Source organism: Bos indicus x Bos taurus, chromosome 7 (assembly GCF_003369695.1).
Source record: "Bos indicus x Bos taurus breed Angus x Brahman F1 hybrid chromosome 7, Bos_hybrid_MaternalHap_v2.0, whole genome shotgun sequence".
Taxonomy (NCBI): domain Eukaryota; kingdom Metazoa; phylum Chordata; class Mammalia; order Artiodactyla; family Bovidae; genus Bos; species Bos indicus x Bos taurus.
In genome coordinates, this window is record NC_040082.1 from 90068562 (window position 1) to 90073982 (window position 5421).

The window sequence follows — 5421 nt, forward strand, 5'->3', positions numbered from 1 at the left end:
TTTCTTTTAAAAAATTTTTATTGTGGGTATAGCTGATTTACAGTGTTGTTTTAGTTTCAGGTGTATAGCAAAATGACCTCGTGTCCTTTTTAAAAAATATATTTATTTGGCTGTGCTGGGTCTTAGTTGCAGCACATGGGATCTTTAGTTGCGCCATTTGAACTCTTAATTTCGGCATATGGGATCTAGTTCCCTAACCAAGGGCAGAACCCAGGTCCCCTCCCTGCATTGAAAGCACGGAGCCTGAGCCACTGGACCACCAGATAAATCCCATGGCTGTGTGTCCTCTTGTGTCTGGCTTCTCTCACTGAGCATTGTCATCGTGTTCTCAAGGTCTAGCCACATTGTAACGAGTGTCAGTGCTCTCCTTTAAAAATCTGGTCCATCTATGGATGGACCATTCATCCATTGATGGACATTTGGGTCTGCTTTTTGGTCACTATGAATTATGCTACTATAATTATTCATGTGTAAGTTTCTGTCTGAACACCCATCTCAGTTCTCTAAGGCACATACCTAGGGGCAGAATTCCTGGGTCCTGGTCACTCTGTGTTCCCACCAGCAACTCATGAGAGTTCCCATGTCTCCACATCCTCACCAATACTTGTTACACAACAGATTCAAATTGGAATGTGGAGGGAGAAATCCCCCCATTGGAGCTGAGGTAGTAAAGGACCCAGAAGTGTCCTGAAGAGGTGAGACCTGAAGGAGGTAAGATCCAAAAGAGGAATTGACTTCGGCTGAAAAAGCACATATAAGACAGCCTGCAGACCCTGCCCCATTCCAATGAAGTCTTCAAAGGTCCTAAAAAAGAAAATCCTGAGACCTGGGATGCAGAAGAGTGGGCTCTAGGGTAAGAGCTTGTAGTGGGGATGTGAGTAGAGGGGGGTGGCCACACCCAAGCTGAGCCTTACCAAATTCATGGGAGGAATACTAAGCACTTGATTTAATGAGCTACTCATGTCCTGCCAGGGGCTTTGCAGAAACTATGTCTTTTAATCTTTATCAATGACTCCATTTTACAGTTGAGGAAACTGAGGCTCAGAGACAGGAAATGCTTGGTCCAGCTCCAGCAGAGAGGCCCAGCTCGGGTGGGAGTTGGAAAGGTGAGTCCGAGTCCACCTGGAAAAGTTTTCTGGGTGGAAGGAACAGCCTGGGCAAAGGCTCAAAGTCTTGGGATGTGGTTTTTAGTTGGGCCACTGGCTAAGACCACAGCATTGGATGAAGAGATGGATGCAGAGGTGATGGGTTACAGAGGTTCTTTTGTGACTGAGCACTACCATGTGCTGGACCTTGTCTCTCCCCTCCAAAGTTGCAGCTGAGGAGAAAGTACTTATAGGACCAAAAAAAAAAAAAAAAATCAAAGTACTCCATCCCCACAAGAAAAACTAATTTGCAATGTGCTAAAAGTTGTAATCACAATGAAACCAACAAATCTGGGACATTACCTTTTTTTTTTCTTTTGGCAATGGCACACGGCATGTTTGATCTTAGTTCTCCAACCAGAGCTCGAACACATGCCTCCTGCAGTGGAGATGGGGAGTCCTAACTACTGGACCACCAGGGAATTTCCTGGGACATTATCTTGATGTCAATAGGGAGTCACAGAGGATTTTGAGCAGGGGAGGGGCATGATAGGACACCTCAGGTGACCTCTGTGCTGCTGTTGAGGTGTAAATTGGCATTCTGGAGAACAACTGGGCAGGGTAATATTTCTGTCAAGCATTTATTAAGCACTTACCTTTTGCCAAGTGTTGTTTCAAGCCTGTCATCCAATACTGTAGCCACTGGCCACCTGTGGCTATTTACATCTAGATCAGTTTATCAATCTATAATTTCCTCAGTCCCACTAAGCCACATTTCAAGGGCTCAAGAGCCACGTGTTCATCACTTCTGGAGTTTTCTCGGACGACACCAGTCTTAACACTGTACATAACATAACCTGCCACAACCTTGTGGAGTGCGTCCTATCAATAGCCTCACTTTATGAGTCAGTAGCCTGAAGCTCAGAGAGGTTAACTAACCTGCCTGAGGCTGCACAGCTGGAGGTGAACCCAGGACCTCGGGTTGGTCTCAACCACTGTGCTATCCCATTTCCCTGTACTGTGTAGTGGCTGAAATGAGATGTATTAGATCTTAGTTCAAGTTGTTATTTGAGATAGTCCAATATAAGCTTTTAAATTTAACTCAAAGACATTAAACAATTAAAATGTGCACCTGTACAATACAGCAATTGTACCTGAGTATCTCCATAGAGTGACTTAGGGGTGTGCTTGGGATGGCTGAGTCCTGGTTGTGAGGTAGGGTGTTCATCCTGGGAAAGTAGACTAAGTGACACCCAGGGTGTATCAGTTAGCTGTTGCTGCATAACAAATATTCTATCTTCAAATTAGCTGCTTAAAACACCCCACACATTTATTATCTCACCCAGTTTCTATGGATCAGAAATCCAGGAGTAACTTAACTGAGCTGTGGTTCAGGGTCTCTCACAAAGTCAAAGTTAAGACACCATCTGAGGCTCGACTGAGGCTGGAGGAGCTGCGTCCAAGCTGGCACCCTCGCATGGCTGTTGGCTGGAGGCCTCAGTTCCTTACTGCATGGACCTGCCCACAGGGCTGCTCATGACATGACAGCTGGCTTCTCCCAGAGATCGCATGATCCAACATGGGGGAGAGAGAGAGTTAGAAAGAGAAAAAAGAATATATGCATTTAAAACATTCTGGGGACATGTATATGATTGTAAGAATGAGAAGAAAAAGCTAGAAGTATATTTACCAAAATAATGATGGGGGTGGTTTTGGGGAAGTGAAGAATTGGAGGCCAAGATTAAGCAGAGTTGAACCTCAGCTGCAATATTTACAAGGTGAATATATTATTATTTAGGAAATTAAGAATTAGTTTTAAATGTTCTTTAAAAAAGATTTTTTGATATGGACCATCTTTAAAGTCTTTTATTGAATTCATTACAACATTGCTTCTGTTTTATGTTTTGGTCCTTTGGCCACAAGGTATGTGGGATCCTAGCTCCCTGACCAGGGATTGAACCCACAACCCTTGCTTTAGAAGGTGAAGTCTTAACCACTGGACTACCAGGCAAGTCCCCAAATATTCTTTTTTTTTTTTTTTTGAAGATAAAAGAATGGAAATGACAGGTATGAGAGTTATTTGGGGGAAAATACCTACATTTAACTCAAGTGCTCCACTGTCCTTCAGAGAGGCCCTCAGGGCAAGGAATGGGGTGGGGAGTGGGGGCCGCTTCCAGCCAACAGCCTGCAAGGAACTGAAGCCCTACCAGCAACCACTTGGGCTTGGAAGAGGATCCTGACCCAGTCAAACTTTCAGATGAGACACCACCCCAGCACACCTTGATTGCAGCCTGTGGAAGACCCTAAAGCAGAGAACCCAGCTAAGCACCCTTAGATTTCTGAAACTAGGAAATGGTTTAAGCCATGAAGTTTTAAGGTAATTCATCGTGCGGCAGTGGTAAATAACACATCAGCAAAAGCTCGTCAACTATGACAGAGACTACTAAGTACCTGGAATAAACTTCAGAAAAACCTGTAGAGAGAAAACGGTAAGATCTTACTGAAAAACATAAATGGAAAAGCAGACAAGTGGTGAGCTGGGTAACAGAGGTACCTGGGGCAACTCACGATCTTAAGGGATCAGTTCTCTCCTGGATGAACATTGAACTTCATCACAATTCAGATCCCTACAAAGTTTGCTTGGAACTGGGTAGGCCAATTCTCAAATTCATGTGGATCTTTGAATTGTAAGGGAAGCAAGGCTGGAATGTCCTGAGATGAATGGCTGTTATTGAGCATATACTATGTGCCGGGCACAATTCCCGGTGCACTATTAGGTTTAACTCATTTATCACCCCAGGAGGTGGGATCTCATTCACAGATGGGGAATACAGAGAGATTGGGTGACTGGCCACAGTCTGCCCACTGAACTGTGATAAAGAATCCACACGGCTCTACTGAACAGAAAGACATGTTATAAAACTATAGTAACTAAAGTTATACATCATCAGTGCCTGTCCTGTTTTATTTGCTCTTCTGTTCCCTGGATCCCAGTACATAGTATCTGCTCACTGACTGTCCTAAAATTACAGCGTTTAAATCTGGAAGCTTAAGCTTAAATCTAGAGACTGCGCAGGGTTTGAATCCCAATTATGACACTTGTCAGGCCAGTGGCTCATCTCTCTGAGGCTCAGTCGCCCCCACGGCTGGAATATGAGGCTTAATGGGCACACACTTCTGAGCGTTGTGTGAATGAGTAAGTTAATATCTATAAAGCCCAGAGTAAGTGCTACTGCTGCTGCTAAGTCGCTTCAGTCGTATCTGACTCTGTGCGACCCCCAGGGCTCCCCCGTCCCTGGGATTCTCCAAGCAAGAACACTGGAGTGTGGAAAAGAAATCAATCCCATAGAAAATTCACTTTCCAGAGGCTTGGCTCCTGGCCACCAGCAGGGGGCAACAGAGACTCACGCCTTCGTTCAGAAATAGTGGCGCCTTCACTTGAAATGGAACAAGCATTTATTGAGCACCCAATGAGGCTTCCCAGGTTGCTCAGTGGTAAAGAATCCGCCTGCCAAACAGGAGAAACGGGTTCGATTCTTGGGTCGCGAAGATCTCCTGGAGAAGGAAATGGCAACCCATTTCAGTATTCTTGCCTGGGAAATCCCATAGACAGAGAAGCCTGGCAGGCTACAGTCCATGGGGTCACAAAAGAGTCAGACACGACTTAAGAGACTAAACAGCAAATGCGTGTTGCACGCGTGCTGGGGGCTGGATGAGGGGGTGAAGGAGATCCCTGGGCTCTCTCCTGGGACGTGAAAGCTACCTTGCCCAAATTTCTTAGCCTGTCCCTTAAAGCCTGTGACATCAGTCCCACCTCCCTTCTGTCCCCTCATCTCTCCAGCTACCAGGCCTCTCCATCTGTGGTTTCCTCCACCGGGAAACCCCTCCCACCCTGGAGTTCTGAGACGCTGGCTTGGAATGAGGGCACAGGAAATCTTCCGAGTACAGGGAACACAACTGGCCGAGGTGGAGAGGTGGCAATGGTCTAGATCCTAGGGACAGAACAGGGAACCCTTCACCCTGGTTGGCCTCAGAGCTACACGGAGGATGCAAGCAGGGCACGTGGTGGTTAAACATGGTGACATAGGATGTGAAGCCCACGAGGACAGAGACCAGTATGCTTACGTCTGGATCCTCAGTATTTGTCATTCTCTCTCCCAGCCTCAGTTTCTTCATCTGTAAAATACTGTGCATCATCCAGGATTGTTGAGACAATCAGGATTAATGCATACGAATAACAGCCGTTGTCATTATAATACAACACTTATAGACAAGACAAGATCTCCTGAATCAGGAAAGTGAACACTGTGGATTCGAATATCAACAGGCATTTATT